This window comes from Diplotaxodon limnothrissa, linkage group LG11, assembly GCF_057381915.1.
Source record: "Diplotaxodon limnothrissa isolate DT_005_m linkage group LG11, D_limnothrissa_male_GT1.1, whole genome shotgun sequence".
Classification (NCBI taxonomy): Eukaryota; Metazoa; Chordata; class Actinopteri; order Cichliformes; family Cichlidae; genus Diplotaxodon; species Diplotaxodon limnothrissa.
Genome location: NC_140606.1, coordinates 14,842,929 through 14,862,807, shown reverse-complemented (window position 1 = coordinate 14,862,807; position 19,879 = coordinate 14,842,929).

Below are 19,879 nucleotides of genomic sequence, written 5' to 3'. Positions count from 1 at the left end.
TCCCACTCATGTCGAAATACTGAATCTAAGTCATAAATCACAGTCACATGTTCTCAGTGACAAGCAGATGCTCATTAAAGCAACCTGCATAGTGCTCCAAGGAAAGCAAGATGATCAGAAATGTGAAAATGTGCGTCATGTCTCATATCTCAACACAATCTCAAAACAAAATAGGATCAAACATAGAAACAGATTTCAAATGTTGGTTAGGACTTGTTTTTTGGTTGGTTGTCTATTCTTGACATTTAGTATTGCTTTAAAAATTGTTTTGTTTTGTTTTGTTTTTTTTAAATCAATATATTGACAATGTCAGCGATATTCGTTTGATGTCCTTGAAAGTTTCCTGGATGTCTTTCTTGGACTATCTTTTAATCAAGGTTACAATGTGTACAATACATTTTATAGTGTCCTTTATTGAGTTACAAAAATGTCAAACAAAAAAATCACTTGAGTGAAGAATTCCATATAATTATGCTCCTCTATGATCACAATCATGCTCAGGATCCCCCACCTTTCGATTCAGTATCATTCTAATGAGCCAACCAATCAACCCACTTGATTAACATCAGAGGGCCTAGAGGTAACAGCTGTGTCAGTCCAGATGAGCAAATTTACCAAGTAACAACACATAACCTGTAGATATATGTAAATGTTATGCACTTTTTACAAATAATTTTTTTCAAAATAGAAGTTTATGTATGCGGAATGACATTGTTAAGCTGTCTACTCACAATGATGTCAAGTCCCATAAGGCTCTAAAACAAATGCAAATCAAAAGCAGAAATGCATGCATTTGTTTTCTTTATTGGAGGTTATGTATCAGAATTTCAGCAGCAGGACCATGCCACCAAACATGCTCTTTCCGGTTGTCATCTAGGTTCCCCCAGTTCTGCAAGCTGTTCATTCTCGTTTACGTTCGCCACCCTCCCTCCCTCCTTGTTTTCAATTCTTTAACTTCTTCACTTCTATTTAGTGCACGGGGATCTGCCAGGCCCGGGAGCTGTCCTCAGTCCCCTTCGAGGCCTTCCTCAAACCGCAGCTCAATTCATGTCCAAGCATTCACCTTTCCCTACTAAACACTGTCAAACCTAAAATGAGGACGTGGGCCCAGCAAGTGAATTGCAATAACGTTAGTGGAGAGTCTGACAGGACCACTGGTATATGTGGAAAGGACGTCACTGTTTTAATCATATTTGCTGGGTGTGCAAGAGGACTTAAAGTCTTGTCAGTGCTGCTGTAGTACCACTGCCTTACTCATCTTCAAATAAAAGCCAAATCATCACAATTATTTTACCTTAATGCATACCAGATGGCCAGTTAGAGACTTCACAATCCACAAAGCCATATAATAGTATCATGTTACTTTGTATGGCAGGACAAACGTATGTCATGGGAGGTTAGTCTCAATAGCTTTGGCCCTGTGCCCAATATATGCCAAGTAGATGTGATAGTGACCGAGTACATTCACTGCCATTGTAGACGGCCATTGCATTTTGCAACAGCGTCAAATAACATATCACGAGTTACAAGACAGTATGTAAGTGGCCATGATATTCCAACAATGAGTGCACTGGCTTTGAGTTATAGAGAATCCAAATACCTGCCTGCAGTTGACAAAATAGAGTTGTGCTTATGAAAAAGGAATTCTTGTGTATAATGATGCTATTGATCAGTGCTGTCCACAAAGGTATCAGCTATCAATTCTGTATCCCAGCTGGTCCATAAAATATATAACTCACATTTTTAATATATGATTGACTAATACATGATTGGCTCATTGGTCATTTATTGTAGTCTATGTCAGAGACATCAAGACAAAGACAAAGTGAAGAAAATAATGAACATAAAAATGAATTTCCCCTGCTACACATGAAAGCAAAAGCTGTGTCAGCCCGCTGTTAGAGTGCAACTTGAACCCTCTTTCCTACTGCTTTCTTACTAGCTGTGCAAACAAGTCACTGAGGTCAAAACTATTGGAAAGTGAATCAGTTGGTCATCAATTGTCGAGTCACTTAAAACCCAAGAGAGATACTTCAAAAGAAACCGTGAGATTCAAGACTTTTTTCTAAATCCTTCAGTTTCCATGTGTCTTAATATTTTAGAATTAGCTTTTCCTCATTCTCTTTTTTCTTACTTGCCTTTTCTGCTGTTGCTCCTCCTGCATCATCTCTTCCTCCCTGACTCGACAGACCTCGCCCAATCCTAGTAAAACTGCCTTTATGTTTGTTTAGTTTTGTTTTCTCCACCTCTTCTTTCTCTTCTCCTCCCTAAACCGTATTTCTGGGTGTTGTGAATCCGATGGAGCCATAAAAAAGAGAAACGCAAAGCTCTGAGCCATAACAGCAATGCATCCCCTGTGAAATTTTAGATGGCCATTAAGCTAATGGGGCTCTCTGGCCCAGCTGGTGGTATAACTCAGTTCGCAAGCTGTAAGGCCGGGACCAGGCACAATGGGGCCCCGTGTTCCAGTGTGTTGGTGTAAACATTGCACAATGAGTCGGCTTCACGAAGCATTAAATAGAGATGAATGAGGAACTCTCACGTAAAATAGGATTAAACACAGCTGTCAATAGCTTAAAGGCTCCATTTCCAGAAAATCATTCAGAAATATAGGCCTACTGTATTTTATGCGAAGAGTGTTTGTGATGGAGACTCCAAAAGCAGAGAAGTTTAGGAATTAGCACTTTCAACGGCACTCATGTAGGTCAACACAAACCAACCTGTGGCATTAAAAACAAAACAAAAAAGACAAATGGAGCCAAAACAATAATCCCAATCTATGCTTCACTAAAACCGAAATTACATCTTGTCTCAGTTTTGTCTCGGTTGGTTAGTTCAAAGCAAAGGGCTCATGTCGCTCCCTCCTCGTGAGAAAGGGCAGCAGAACTTAAGCTTTTACAGTCAAAACCATTTACTGTGTTTACTTTTAGTTAGCAGGCCAGCATGCACTCACAGACCCCAGGTAGTAGATCGCTTGCTCTCTCCCTCCCTCCTGCCTTCTCTCTCCGTCTGTCTGCCTGCTCAGTTTGTTTTTAACAAGAAGGGAAGGAGATGATACCACCTCAATTACAGGGGAAGTGCTTTTTTATGGGCCTCTCTGGGACTATCACACATGCACACAATGTGAGTGTGAACTAATGAATTCAGAACGATGAAAATTTCTCTACAGGGGAATTTATAAAAGACACCCACTGTACACTGGAGCTCACAGACAGACACTCGTGGAGATAACCTTTTTGTCACCTTAGCAGTGGTGACATGACGTCTGTTAAATGAAGGGAAATTGTCAGTGTTTTGTGGCACAGATTAGGAGAACATCAATGTAGACATTGAGAGGAAAAAGCAGTTTGAAAATATAAGTTTCAAAAAACAACTTTAAAGGATACATTTTTATTTAAAGATGAAGATAATTATAGCAAAGTTTTCTCATAGTTGTTCTCCATCACCGCAGTATTCAGAGAGGCATGTTGAGAGGCATGAGCACTAAACCCCCCTTCCAGACGAGGGAAATCAGTTTCATTTCTTCTCTCTGTGTGTTCCCAGTCTCCTCCTCCTTCTGTGTAGGCCTAGAGCTCGCCTACTCCTCAACAATAGGAGGGTGGAGGAGTGTGGATCCTGTCCGTTCTCAGGACCAGGGGTGTAAATTCCAGTGAAGCCCCGGGGCTCCGGATAGAAGGAGAACCCGAACTCTGTCTGCCCCCACCTTCTTGGAGTCCTCAGGGGGGCCAAAAGGTAATGAAGCCAGAGCCGCAGGGGCTTGTTGAGGTGGAGAGAGGACGAGTGTGTGTGTGTGCGTGTGCATTTAAGGGCTTCTTTTGGGATTTCTTCATGGACACAGGGGAGGGGATTCCTGGGCCTGCTCTCCTCGTCACCTCTAGTGACCACATGTCTAATTACGCAGCGGGTTGGATGCACACACACAGGCACGCAGACACATGCACACACACACTCCTGTGTCACATAGCCATTTGCAGACATCTATGATTTAAATTGTTCTTGACTTTATGCTTTTGGACTTTAGTGAAACATTTCAACAACTATGTGATGGATGGCCAGGAAATTTTGTACAGATACTGTTGGCCCGGAGAAGATATAGCCCCGTGACTTCAGTGATTTCGTGACTTTTTCTTGGGCACTATAAGGTTCACATTTCTCGTTCTGAGTGTTTATACAAAGTTCATATTTCCCTCAACTCCATCCCCTGACATTCTGCATGCAAGTAAGTGTGCAGATGTTTTATTTGTACAGCTTCACAGAGTCACTAACATGGCATTCTATGCAAAGCAAATAAGCCTTATCTGCACTCAAAATATAAATAGCTTATATAAATAACTCCTTTAAAATCCCTCTACAATGAGGGAAATTTATAAAGTTAAAACACACATTGCAACAGTCTGAATTAGGCCTTTTTCACGCTCTCTTCTTCATGCATACACGAACCCCCCTGTCTCTGTAAAAGTAAATTAACACTAATATTGTGCTACCATGCCAGTCTCCAGGGTGGCCTTTGCATTGTCAGACAAAGGCAGAGCAGAAACAGCACTTTTTAGTGCTTTTAATTACTGCTCTTACAGTTGTTTACGAGCCCAGTCAAATATCCTAGGTCGCTTCAAATTACGCATACACACTTAGCACACAGAGCCTACTACTCCGCTCGCATATGGAGGGCGAGGGATTTAAAGAGAAGATGCAATTTTGACTGCACTCCCTATGCAGTGCAGCAGTGTAAGGGTCTAGTTGTAGACAACAAAGCCCCAAATCCACCACCCACCTATCGGCGGTAGGCCCCACTCAGCAACAAAACAGCAGGAAATGCACTTTTATATCTTTTACACCTATCTGATTGGCCTGTGAGGCTCTTCTCAGTCTGGGAACATCTACACATCTACAATTGTGGAAAATATACAGGGCAGCCACACGACTGCTGCACTGGTACCTCAAATCTGTGATGAATTATCAGAAAGCTGAATACTATGTACACTGAATGCTAACTGGGGATTTATGTTTGAGCGGGAAATCTACTTTACTAAGCTACGTTGTAACTGTAAACACCTCTGAGACAATATGAAGTAACTTATGTTCTAACCTGACATTCCCCTTAAATGAAACTGCACATCAGATTGGGGCATCCGACAACTGCCGTGGTGATTGATTCCTCCTATGCGTTACACGCTACTTTTCCGCCACATTTTTTGAATTTATTAGTGATAGATTAACAATCCTTGTCCCAGCATAAGGAATAATAATGATATCGTCATTATAGGGGCTCAGAAATGTCAGGAAATTCCAGGAATAAGATTGCTGTAACTATCAAAATGGACGTAAAGGAATATAGAAAGAAATAGAAAAACTTGAGAGGCAAATATGTTTGCCACAACAAGGAGTGGGGACCCTGGAGGGAAAAAATACCGCCATTTCATTTTTTTCTATCCGCTAGTACCACATATAAAACACCGGGACACGCCCAAGCAGTAAATAACACATAATGCACCAGCACAAGCATAAAGGCTGGCAACCACACTGCGCACTTGTGCAGGTTATGTCATAGGCTCTACCATGATTCTCCATATTCTCCTTTTGAGCTTTATTGCTATCATTTATTACTGAAAGGCCTTAGTTTTAAAGCATTTTCTGACATTTTGAAATCCCAGTCACTTTTTCATGATCTGAAATTCCATGACAAAAATAGCTTCAAAGTCTATAGTGACCATGACATCAGTACAGTGCCATCACCTCATCAAGACTACACTAGAAAACATATATTTCTTTGAGTGCTGATGTGGGTTTACCATGACGTAGCTCTTGGTAAATCTGAACGATTGTGTAGCTAAATGTTGCATGGTCATACGCATATTCAATATTTTAGTACAGTGTACGTCATTCGGATGAATTATGAGACAGGGAAAGTGTGTTTGCCAGTATTAGATTTCCTCATTGTGGAGGAGGACCAAGAGTTTCCAGTATCTGAGTGAGTGTGCAGAACTAAGATGACTCATCCAGCTGAAAAAAGCCAGTAGGTCTGACTTCTCCTGAAGCTTCTTCGGGCAGCACAGCATTAAGAAATAGGACTTAGTAACCTCACCACCCAGGAGGGTGTGAACCGGATGAAAGCATGGTGATGTGAGGAAGCAGCAGATCTGTGGTGGTAACCACCATGCTAACTCATTGTATGAATGTGTGTGAGTGTAGTTAGAAAGCACTCACTACAGGTAGTGCAGAATTATTAGGCAAATGAGTATTTTGTCCACATCATCCTCTTCATGCATGTTGTCCTACTCCAAGCTGTATAGGCTCGAAAGCCTACCACCAATTAAGCATATTAGGTGATGTGCATCTCTGTAATGAGAAGGGGTGTGGTCTAATGACATCAACACCCTATATCAGGTGTACATAATTATTAGGCAACTTCCTTTCCTTTGGCAAAATGGGTCAAAAGAAGGACTTGTCAGGCACAGAAAAGTCAAAAATAGTGAGATATCTTGCAGAGGGATGCAGCAGTCTCAAAATTGCAAAGCTTCTGAAGCGTGATCATCGAACAATCAAGCGTTTCATTCAAAATAGTCAACAGGGTCGCAAGAAGCGTGTGGAAAAACCAAGGCGCAAAATAACTGCCGATGAACTGAGAAAAGTCAAGCGTGCAGCTGCCAAGATGCCACTTGCCACCAGTTTGGCCATATTTCAGAGCTGCAACATCACTGGAGTGCCCAAAAGCACAAGGTGTGCAATACTCAGAGACATGGCCAAGGTAAGAAAGGCTGAAAGACGACCACCACTGAACAAGACACACAAGCTGAAACGTCAAGACTGGGCCAAGAAATATCTCAAGACTGATTTTTCTAAGGTTTTATGGACTGATGAAATGAGAGTGAGTCTTGATGGGCCAGATGGATGGGCCCGTGGCTGGATTGGTAAAGGGCAGAGAGCTCCAGTCCGACTCAGACGCCAGCAAGGTGGAGGTGGAGTACTGGTTTGGGCTGGTATCATCAAAGATGAGCTTGTGGGGCCTTTTCGGGTTGAGGATGGAGTCAAGCTCAACTCCCAGTCCTACTGCCAGTTTCTGGAAGACACCTTCTTCAAGCAGTGGTACAGGAAGAAGTCTGCATCCTTCAAGAAAAAAATGATTTTTATGCAGGACAATGCTCCATCACACGCGTCCAAGTACTCCACAGCGTGGCTGGCAAGAAAGGGTATAAAAGAAGAAAAACTAATGACATGGCCACCTTGTTCACATGATCTGAACCCCATTGAGAACCTGTGGTCCATCATCAAATGTGAGATTTACAAGGAGGGAAAACAGTACACCTCTCTGAACAGTGTCTGGGAGGCTGTGGTTGCTGCTGCACGCAATGTTGATGGTGAACAGGTCAAAACACTGACAGAATCCATGGATGGCAGGCTTTTGAGTGTCCTTGCAAAGAAAGGTGGCTATATTGGTCGCTGATTTGTTTTTGTTTTGTTTTTGAATGTCAGAAATGTATATTTGTGAATGTGGAGATGTTCTATTTGTTACGCCCGAGAGGGCCAGGCTGTGGGTGTGGACTCAAATGCAGACACAGAGGGAGGCAAAACGAGCGTGAACACAGTGCTTCATTTACAGTGCCTAGTGAACTTACAAAGCAGGAAACTATGAATGCTATGAACTATGAATGCTATGAACTGTGGAAGCTATGAACTGAGAACTGTGAGGCCAAACTGTGAACATGAAAATCTGAGTGCTATGACTAGGTGCTAGATTTCACAGATGGATCCGGGGAAAAAAGGGGCAGCGGCTTGGATGGAGGTACGCAGTCAGCGTTGCAGGTTTAAAGTGTCATGCGAGGAGGGGGTGTCCAGGGGGTTCCGGGTGAGGAGTGTCCAGAGAGGATCCAGAATATGCTTGGAGTGAGGGACTTGGCAGGGAGGCAGGCAGGTGTAGTCCGATGATGGAAAGGAAGCAACCAGATGACAGAACCAGCGTCCAGGCGGAGATGTGAGTAGTCTAGGTTGGGAAGCGTGACTGCCAGGTGGGTCCTATGACAAAGAAAATACGGTGAGGAGAAAAGCAGTAGTTAAGGGTTCTCACAAGGGCTTGGCGGCCTAGCACTAACATGAGTTAGCAGAAGATCTGGCAGAGGTCTGTTGTGAATGCTGGTCTTATATGCTGGTGACTTGATTGGAACCAGGTGTGGAAGCTGATTGGAGTCTCTGCCTGAAGGTGGAGCCCAGTGGAGTGGAAAAACCCCGTACTCACCCGGACCATGACAGTACCCCCTCCTCAAGGATCGCCCCCCGGCGACCGAGCCGACCCGGACACGCAACGAGACCTGTAAAAATCAGAAACAAGCGCCGGGTCCAAGATCAGAGACGGAGACACCCACGAACGCTCCTCAGGCCCGTACCCCTCCCAGTCCACCAAAAACTGCCGGCCCCTGCCCCTCCGCCGCACGTCCAGGATACGCCGCACCAAGTAGGCAGGATGACCATTGACGAGCCGGGCGGGAGGAGGGGGGTCGGAAGGAGGGCACAGAGGACTAGACAACACTGGCTTGACCTGCGAAACATGGAACACTGGATGGATCCGCAACGATGCAGGTAATGTGAGCCTGACTGCCGCAGGGCCGATTAGCCTGTCAATCTTGAAAGGCCCAATATAGCGCGGAGACAGTTTGCGGGAGGTTCCCTGGAGCGGGATGTCCTTAGCCGCCAGCCACACCTTTTGCCCCGGAGAGTAAGTAGGTGCAATTAATGACCCACCCGCAATAGTACAGTACTTTCACGTTACTGTAATATTTTAGTGGATATCTCATAAAGTACATTAAGATGGGAAGAGACCTGCAGATTGCTTTATGAAAACCAAGACACCACATATGTAATCATTTACTGTCGCCACCGAATGAGTGAGAAATTACAGTGACACTAAACAACCATAGACTACAATGATAGAGTGCTGTGTGTGATGGCAAGGAGAAATGGACAATCATTAAAATACAATTTGGCTTGCTCGGTTACGTTACAATGAATGGAAAAAGGAAACAGATTAAAAAAGCCCAAATTTGGGTGAAATGGTGGATGGAGAGACATTGGCAACAAGCACGAAAGTTAGAGGTGAGGTGAGTGAACTCTGCTCCCTGAGATCTGGAGCGACTGGATCTATATAATTGCACTTTAATAACACCCATGACAACCCATGTTTGCATTTTAGGAAATGTTTAAATGCAGATTTTTGGATTTTATTAAAAATTCTGTTACAATATGCATCACAATGAAAATTTATGACAGAAAACAACTTTCAGCACATGCTAAATTTATGTTTGTTCTACATCATGACGGTATACTGCTTCTTCCTGAACTTTTATATTTTAAAGACTAATAGTGAATGGACCATTTCTTGTATAGCATTCACTACTGCTCTACATGAGCACTCACAGTGCCTTAAACAACATGCCTCATTCACCCATTCACACAAATATTTTTTTTGTCCAAGTCCTTACTATCTAACATTCATACACATTTACAGTTCGATGATCGCACAAGTAGTGACTCAGTTCAGTATCTTGCCCAAGAAGCAGCCATGAATTGAACCACTCATCGCCCAATTAGTAGATGACTGCTCCACTGTCTGAGCCACAGCCACCGTGTGATAAGTTATTTATTCCACTCCTTTTAAGAGTTGCATCTAAGTCTAACACTCAATCCAGTCCTCCGTGAAAAGTCTAAATTAGCATGACTGTCATTAACTCCAGTATTATTTGTTCTTTAAAGAAACACAGACTTTGTGTAGCACTTATTCTGTACTTTCTCTGCTAGTAAAATGATACTACTTTTGCTTTTATGTAATATCCCTATTTAAGTGTCACTTTTGGAAAGCAATGAATACTTGTTTGACTTCATGGATGGCCAGCGGAGAGAAATCCCCTGCCTTACCACCCAGGTATTTGTTTTTCTACAATCCTTTGAAGAGGAAACAGGTACCAGGTGTCCTCTGAAAGTGCATGTTTCCTGTGGAGTCCTGGGACCAGACGTGCACAGTGTTCAACTTGTCTTCCCGGGATGCTAACGCTGACACTTTTAATTTGACTCATGCATGCTGGTTCCCTGTAAAGAGTTGTACACACCAGATGAAACAGTGTTTGTGTCTGGCACAGACACAAACACTGCAGGCAAACATATTTGCTAGTGAAACCTGAGAATGAGATGCATGTTTATGTGATCATGCTGAGACATGCCATCTGATGATGTAGTTTCATTCTATACAATAATTACATCCTAATACTGATATAATCATTATTGGTTATCTGTTGACTAGAATCAGTTTATACATACACTATTAAATATCAATATATCATCTGCATATTAAGATGTTAACATCACAATTACACTTTGCCCACTTAATAATTAATTAATGAAGCTCTCTGTGTATTCTGCTCTAAAAGCAATAGGTTAGGGGGAAATGGTGGTCATAATGGTGATGTCAGCTTTCAGCTCATTCAGGGGACTTGTGGTTTCAGAATAACTGCTATTTGACGAGAAAAAAAGATAATCTTACAGGATATTATCTAAGTGCAAGTAATAAACGTAGCATAAAGAACTGAAGAGCGAAGGAATTTGAGGCGAGGCAGCGGATAGCAAAAAGTCTTTGAAAGGTGAAGCCACCAGCTTCTTTCACTGTGACCATGCACTCCACTGATGACAAGACTAAGATGGCATCTGCTGATAGGGGCTGCTCATCAGCACCTTTATTTCATGGGCCACAGATGGGGAGAAGAGTGGTAGTGTGTATGTGTGTGTAAGACTGAGACAATAGGTGCTTTAGAGTTTTCTAAATGTGGCAGCTACTGGCAGATATTTATTGTACTTATTAAAGAGGCTGTGTCCTCCCTTGTAGTTTTGGGAACACATCCACAAATACTTCAGTAAATGGATGAGACATTTATAAAAATGCAGCTTGAAATGTGACCTAGTTGAGACAGCTCACCAATCTGAGGCAACGTAATTTTCAGTTAGATCCCAACTTAACCCATTATCTTATTTCAATGATTTTAAGCAATTAATAATAAAGTAATATTAAATAATGAAGCTACTACAGTGTACACCAGTCATGCATTTGAGAAATTTGATGATGGATCTTTCCTTAATACATAAAACCTTTGCTTGGGTGTTTGTTTGTTTGCTTGGCTGCCAAATCCTACTACATTATGGTAGGCCAGGTACATCTTAGGCCAGCTTTAGACTCTCAAGGTTCATATCTATATCAGAAAGTGTGCCTAAAATTATCTGTTTTGACCATTTATGCATATAGAACACAGTATTTAAAACATTGTATTCAATTCAGTTTGATTTATATAGCACCAAAATAACAACAACCGGTGCTTTTTATTGCAAATGCTCCTATAATAATGCAGAGAAAACAGAAAATTCCATCAAACACCCCCCTATGAGCAAGGGCTTTGGCAACAGTGGGAAGGAAAAACTCCTTTTAACAGGAAGAAACCCCCAGCAGAACCAGGCTCAGGGAGGAGCAGCCATCTGTCGCAACCAGTTTAGGGTGAGGGGAGGAAGATAAGATAAAAACATGCTGTGGAAGAGAGCCATAGATTAATAATAACTAATGATGAGCTGCAGAGTGCATAAACACATAGTGACTGAAAAAAAGTGTGAGAAAAAAAAACAGGCAGTGAGAAGCCAAGACCTATTGCAACGTAACTAAGGGAGGAATCAGGGTCATCTTACCCAGTCCCAATTATATGCTTCACCAAAGCTTTAACCCTAATCTTAAATGTAGAGAGCGTGTCTGTCTCCTGAATCCAAACTGGGAGTTTGTTTTACAGAAGAGAGGCTTAGAATCTGAAAGCTCTGCCTCTACTTCTACTTTTATATATGCTAGGAACCATGAGTAAGCCTGAGCTTGAAGTGCTGTGTTGAATTGATACTGTCATGGTCCTGGGCCATGTGGGCCCGGTATTCTCAGTTTTTGTGTGTTTTGTATTTTATTCCCTAGTTATGCCTTGGTTCCTAGGATTATTTAGTTAAGATGGTCCTTATTTGGTTACCTCCTGTGTGCCCCTGTGTATCTTTGAGCCCTCGTCTCTCCTTGTGTTTTATTCTGTTTTCCCCAGCCCGTTATGTCTGTGTTCTCCCCGTGCTCTCTCTCCTCCTGTCTGAACCTCTGTACTTCCTGTTTTACTTCGCCCGTCTCCCGTCAGTGTTGTGTTCACTCCTGCCATGTCTTGTTATGATTATCAGTGTCACCTGTGTTCCCCATGTGCTCCCACTTCCCTCGTTAACCCTCTGTGTATTTATGTCTGCGTCTCCCTCAGTTCTGTGTCGCGTTCTCCCTCATGACTGTGTGCCCCTCCGTGTGTTTCCTCATAAGTCTGTTCCTTAGTACTTCCCAGTTTAGTTTCATGTTATTTTGTATCGCCGTTATCTTTTGTCATCTTTTGTCATCTTTTGTCAGCAATAAAGCTGCATTTTGAGTTCAGTCCTGTTTTCCCGTGAGTTTGCGTTTGGGTCCTATTTCCTGCCTGCCACACGGCCAGATCATGACAGATACAGCATTATGAGATCTTTAAGATAAGATGGGCTTGATTATTCAAGACCTTGTATGTAATGAGAATGATTTTAAACTTAATTCTGGATCCCAGAAAAGCCATTATGGGAGCAATGGTCTGTCTCTTTCTAGTCCCTGTCAGTACTCTTGGTGCAGCATCTTGGATCAACTGAAGACTTTTCAGTTTTTAGGACATCCTGATAATAATGGATTATGATTGTCAAGTAATAAATAAACAAGTAATAAACACATGAACTAGCTTTTCTTTTTTTTTTCTTTTTTTTTTTTTAATTATGAATTTATTTTATTTTCAGTTGCTACAAACGGGACAGACATGACTGGGGGATAGGACAGGGAGAAAGAATGAAAGAAAGAGAGGGAGAGAAAGAAAACCAAAGGGGAGAAGAGACGGTGAGAAGGGGGGGAAGAAAGAAAAAAAACAAAAAACAAAAAAAAAAACACCTGGGTCACCTGTATGGAGAAAAAAAACAGAAGAGAAAGAAACAACAAAGAGCAACATAATAAAAAAAAGGCACCGTCACAATAAACTAGCTAGCAGTAGATATCAGTAGATACTAAATAATAAACGATATTGTGCAGCACGCAAGATAGACAGCGCAGAATGTGCTTTGAGGCAGCAGCCAAGAAAGCTGTAGTCCGCGTCTGTGAATACCCGTGTGTACACCTGTGTGCATACCTGTGTGGATCAGCATGCTTGCATTCCAAAGGTTTCTCCATGTAACGATCTGCTAGGGAGTGTGGGGAGCCACAGCCCCGTCCTCCAGGGCATGAAGCAGGTATGGAGGAGATCAAAACTCCAGACATCCAGAGGCCCCCAGAACACAAGAGACCAAGGAAGACCAACAGAGGGGCAGCCGCGCCACTGTCCCAGTAAGAGCTGAGGAGAGTCCCAGATGAGGGCTCACTCAGCAGCCGCGGAGCAGAAGCCAGGGGAAGTTGCAGTGACGCGCCCGTGAGCTCCGCCGGCAGCCAGCTGTGCCTGAGTGACCGAGCCCCAGGCCGAGAGGCCGGGGGCACCCCACCTCCGAAGTGGCCCGAGCGAGCCCCAGGCTCCAGGCCCCGATAAGCGGCCGCCAAGGAGTGAGCCGGTGTGTACCCGGACGCCCACCCCCAGACACAAAGAACCACCAACGCACCGACACCTGAGGGAGTCCGCCACTGGCAAGGGAAGTGGTGGTGGGTGGAGATAGGCCTCCAAACCTTGGAGGGCCTGAGATGTCCCCAGAGAGGTGGCGTCTGATACCCAACCTGACATATAGACACAGACATACAGGCACACACAGACACAAACATCCATTCCCACCCTCATACTCTCATATGCACTTACTCCACACTCAACCAACGTGGAGACAGACATAAAGAGCAACCCGTTCTCACTCCCAAAGCGTAACATTTTACGCTAGGTGACAAATCGTCACCATATTACGTTTTCGGCTACCCACCACGTTCCTAAATGACGACCTCGGAAAACAGAGGAAATATGAGAACCCTCTGGACTGAATCTACACATGTTCGCTCTTTTTCTTCAAATCGCTTAGAAACACGCTATTTAACATCATTAAAGTCCTGGTTAAGGTCAGGAATAAGGTTATGGTCAGGGCTAGGGATAAGGTTAGGTTTAGGGCTGGAATACAGGGCTGGAACGTCTATTACCGCGGGAGCGTCATTGCACTGGATTCCAGCCATAACCCGCCGCGTACCCTAAGAACGCCGAAGGTCTCCTTTCGCGTTCCTCAGGAACGCCGCGGGACGTGACAAAACGTCGACATGTTACGCCTCGGGAGTGAGAACGCTCTGTAAAGAGACGCTGTACACACGATCACACTCCCCAAGCGTACTCTAAGCCCTGGGTCTAGGTACCCTTGCCCCTGGAGGGGGGAACCGCACCCAGACCCAGGTGGTGTTACCCTTTTCCCTGCGGTGGGGAGAGGCAGACCGCCCCGACTCCACAGCAGCAGGGAGGCCCCACACTCCAGACCGCAGTCGGACGGCCAACTCCTCCTAGCCCCCCCGCTCCAGCAGGCCGCAGAGAATGGGGGGTCGCGGAGTATGGGAGTGCCTACTGGGGTCAGCGGGGGAGCTGGCCCCAGGGAGGGGTCACCAGCCCCTCCCTTCCTTCCCTCCCCATCTCCAGCTGCCTCCCTCTTCCCGCTCCACCACAACCACCCACACATGCAGGACCTTGGAGTAGGGGTATGTCACCAGGGTGCAGAAGAGGCTACCCCCCCCCTCTGTCCCCTTCTGGCTGCCTCTGCCTCAATTTTATCCCACAACTTAGACATTCACATTACTCACACTCTCATTACACATACATATAGGATCTTGGGGGTGGGCATGATACACGGAGTCCAAATTACCATCAGGGTGTACACCTCACCCCTGGCGTCGTTGCCCACCTCTCAATTTTGAATACACGTAGACATTGAGGGCTAGCAGGAGGGACTATGCGCTTACCTGCTGCTCTCTGGCAGGTAGCTCCATGCCCTCCTGGGTTTTAATTGCACCTTAGAACACACATGCATCAACACTACAATGAGCGGGTAGAGGGAGGTTTGGAGTCTTCTCTCACCCCCATGAACTAGTTTTTCAACATCACTCCCAGAAAGGATGTTTCAAATTTTAGAGACATTGCACAAATGGAAGAAAGAAGAAGATTAGAGGTCATCCAAGACATTCCTGCAGTTTAACTAATTGGTGTGTGTTATCTGGCTTCATGGACATATAAAGTTGGGAATCATCTGCATAGCAATGCCTTCTAATAAAGCTGGTCCTAACACGCAAACCTGTGGATTTCCATATTTAACCATAGTGTGTAAAGAAGTTTACAACTACTCTTTCAAGAATTTTTGAGAGAAAAAGAAGCTTGAAGAATAGCTTATAATTAGCTAAGAGAGCTGGATCAATTAAAGATTTTTTTAAGTAATAGTTACTGCCATTGGGTGATTTTTATTTCACCAAATAACATCTATTTTACAGCCACAAAACTTGTGTTATGCATATTATATTATGACACCATCGGGCTGGCCAGCAACCACCTAGCAATGGGTAAAATGATGTGAGCTATGTGTCTATGCACCTATAATATATGAAAGAGCCAATAATTTTATTTTCACTGTTATAAGAACTTATTTATACTCAAAAGAGTTGCTTTATACATATACATACACCTAATAAAAGCATTGTATCATTTTTATTTCATGGCAAATACCACGAGAAAGATTTGCAGAAACATCAGAAAGCAAGAAACTAACTTCAGCTCCTGTAAAAACAAATTACTGGTGACTCTTGTTGATCTACTTTTCACAAACTCTGTCATCAACATAGTAAAGACTATCATAAAGTTGTATTTCTAAAGATTTCAGTTTGCAAATTTGAACTTGCAGAACCATACAAGCGAGGGGAAAACTGAATATACATAAAAGCTGGTGATTTTGGAGAGACTTGTGTGGGCTCTGGCAAAACTGTGGCTTTGGCACTCTGTGTGATATTTATGGACCAGTACTAGTCATGAAATGTGGTAAAAGCCCAATGTTCAGACACTGTCCTGCATCCAGAAAAACAGCTAGTTTAACATTTTTATCATTTTTTTCAAAATTGAATTGCTTTGTGTGTTAATTCTGATTAGTCTAAGGGTCCACAATCATACATGACCATTGTTCTTCAAGTGCTCATACATTTAAAACACTACAGCACTAGTGAAATAGATTGTATGCATATCTTTTATGTCTCAACATGCAGAATCCAGCTCAGTATCTGAAGAATATCAGCTTCTAGCGGATGTTCTGCACCTAAGAATTAAAGTTCAGTACCGATGCTTGGTGCTTGAGGTACCTGTTGCACCCTAAGCTTGATTTATGGTCCCTTGTTGTTTTTCGTATTGGCAGTTATTGGAAAATCCAGAGAGAAACTTCAATTCAGCTCAATTCAGTTTTATTTATACAGAGCCAAATCACAACAAGAGTCGCCTCAAGGCGCTTTATATTGTAAGGTAGACCCTACAATAATAATGCAATACAGGAGTTAATGGGAAATCAACCAATGTGGACGATAGATGCACTTTAATAAACACACATTTAAAAACCCTATCAAAAATCAGAGCATGGTTAAAAACTTGAGTGAATCAGTATCATAGCTGAAAGTATGTCGAAAATTCTTGTGCTATTTGCAAATTAATGGACTCAATTTTCCCAGTAAAGTGGGCTGGAAGTTTCTCAACCCAGACATTTTACTGTGGTCAAAATTTATGACACAAAATAATGCCCTTGGGTTGTGACTATTTCTGGAGAGAAATAAACATATCTTTAAGTGCTTTCTGGCAGTTTTACATCCATAGATTCCCTTCAAATTGTGCGCATTACTGACCTCCATTACAACTGCAATTTTCTGCATTGCAGTTTAAGCAATTGTGTATAGTAATTCAGCCAGGAGAGAGAACTAGCCTTACATTTCCTGCATTTAAATTAAACAGTGCTGTTAAGAACTGAGAGAAATCATTAATAAAATCAAAACATGATCAGGATGTTGTAAGAAGAAAGGCTGACACAAATCAAACTGCTTATTTAAGTAAGAGCTGTTTAACCTCGTACATACTTTAGTCAATTCCAAGAACTTTACTTTAGTCCGTAAATTGTCACGATGCACAAAACTTATGTTCTTTTGTTCTCTTTTAGACATACTAAAAATATTTTCCTCCGTTTTTTGTTTGTTTTTTGTTTTTTTTAATCTCCTTTCTTTGTCCTTTGCAATTATGGCAATATTCTTTTCTGCCAATACGTTTTGAATTATTAATCTTACAATCTCTATGAATAGCCCAAGGTATCTTTATACCAAGAGTACTTCATACATGACCCTGATCTGATTAACAGCACTGACGTTTGAGGTGGTGGAGGTCATGTGTAAGGAACATGTAATGAAATTAGATGGAAACAAATAGTAATAATAAGAGCTGGCTGAACAACTCTCTAAGTGCCTCAACTGGGCCAGCCTATCCTTTTGCCTTCGACACCCCATTAATAAACCACCTTGCTCACACACATTTTGTAGAAGGGTTTCAAAGCACATAAATAAACCCTGGGGATTGAGGACAGAGGCAATAAATAACACTAGCATGACAGATATGGGTGGTGGGGGTGGACAGACAGAGAGGGGGAGAGAGTGAGAAGGAAAACAGAGATGTTCATTTTGACCAGCTGTCAGTAATGACCTTGTGGAGCACTTTATTTTCTTTGACCACTGCTATTTTTCCTTAATCTTTAGTATTAGTAAGTCATAGTAAACTGAAATTTAGTGTATATTACAAAAGCTTGCACAATCTTAAGGTTACATAGCCTTGAGACTGCACATTTGCTTGTAAGATGGATATTTTCCAAAACATAGTGGCAAGTCCCTTGAAATAAGATGCTGAAAACTAGTTATGTGACATATTGGCTCAAACATAAAATGCATGCATTAAGTCACAAGCGCTCTGACAAAGTGATACTTAATGTCACCAAGTAACCAGATTTACCACTGTGCAAAAACAGAACATGTTTAAACAAAATCTATTGGACACCAAAGTGATTCCAAGATTCCAGTTTTTTTCCTTGCAGGGAAAGCAGATACACTGTTTATTTAGTTTGGCACCAGGCTTTAGTCACAGCCAAACATGTTCTTTCTTGGAATAAAGAAGCACACTAACCCACTTGTCAATATGACCTTACAGTCATCATCATACATTCACTAGGAGCTGGTGCAAGACACAGTCATCTTCTTCCATGTCTTGGCACACTGTATCTTCCCACCAGCTGCTGGGCAGGTGTCATGCTAACAGTCAGCTATGTCTCCAAACTAAATGTCTTTCTCCCAAGAGTGTCAGAGAGTTACATTTAAAATTACACATCTTCATAAAGTGGTAAAACTCTCAACACAAGACATCAACAGAATTTTTCTGCTGACAATCACGGCATAAAAATGATGGGATAATTGCATTTTTCTAGCACCTGTGCGTGTACCCTAAGTCCCTGCTTGTCTGTCAGTGTACTAGGGTGCCACTGCATCCTGCCATTACACTCTCTTCGTCTTTCATTTGGTGTGTTAATCTGTCTTCTCTCGCATCGATCTGTTGAGCCACGGTTTCCACATTCCTCACTGTGCTTCACAGTCATCCTTTCACCCATCAGGACAGTTTGTCGCTTGACTTTGTTGTTTTATATGTGTCTCAACTGGCCTTTCTAACAGACTTCCGATCTCTCTGACTCATTTACAGTCTGTCTAAATATTTGTGTGCCTGCTTGCCTTACTGTTTTGTCTATCTGTCCATATGACAATCATGTCTGCATGTCTGTCACTCGTTTTCTGCTCTTTTCATAAATTTAAACGTGTTTGTTTCCCATAATAACTGCCTCAAACAGGCAGATTAAGAGTTGCATCAACAACATGTTTTGGGAAAAAACAGAGAAAGACTCCAGTCTCTGGGGTGTGCCCATATCACATCTAAGAATTCAACAAAACACATATTGCTGCTTTGACAGAATATCTAAAATATGTGTTTGCTTTGCATAAATGAACCCGTGATTAAAACTCATGCAAGTAATTTGGATTATCTTCTTAGACAGCTCCATTTACAAATTTAAGATTTCAAAAGTTAGTTATCATTAACAGACACAAACATCCAGTGCTGTGTGTAGTTTTGCAGTTGCATTTTGCAAAGTCCAAAATGCTTTGACATGCTGCAAGAAGCCTGCTTTCTACACGTGGTGTAAGCAGACATGACTGAACCTTGTTTAAATGGAAGGAAACCAAAAACATCTTTCCTTGTCCTGCTGTAGGTGTAGGTCAGAGCAATGTGTTTTCCAAGTGCTGACAAAGCACACATAGTGTAATACACTTACACCCACTGGGACCAGCAAGGGGTCAAATCAAGCAACTGCTGTGCTAATGTCTAAAATCACAAGTTGTTGCAGGCAATGTGATGGACAGCTGTATTACTGCTGAGCTTTCCAAGGATAACACTTCTCCTATACCTCATTTGCACAAACACAATTCTAGCACCTAATGCAGTATCCACATTGCAGATTCCCATCAAAAACTCTGGTGCTGGCACCAGTATAGGAGTACAAAATACTGTGTTAAAAATTGGACCTGTGGTGTTGAAATGAAGGCTGGACTTCAAACATGGCAAAGCAAGCACACAGTACACAGTAACCAGAAATGCACCGGATTTATCCACAAAGCATATGTAAACCTTGCCAAAAAAGAGTTCTGAAATTGAGTATGCTGGTTTTAAAAATTGACATACAATTGTGAATGCTGTATGCAGATCACAAGTGCCCAAATGTCACAGTGTGCTCA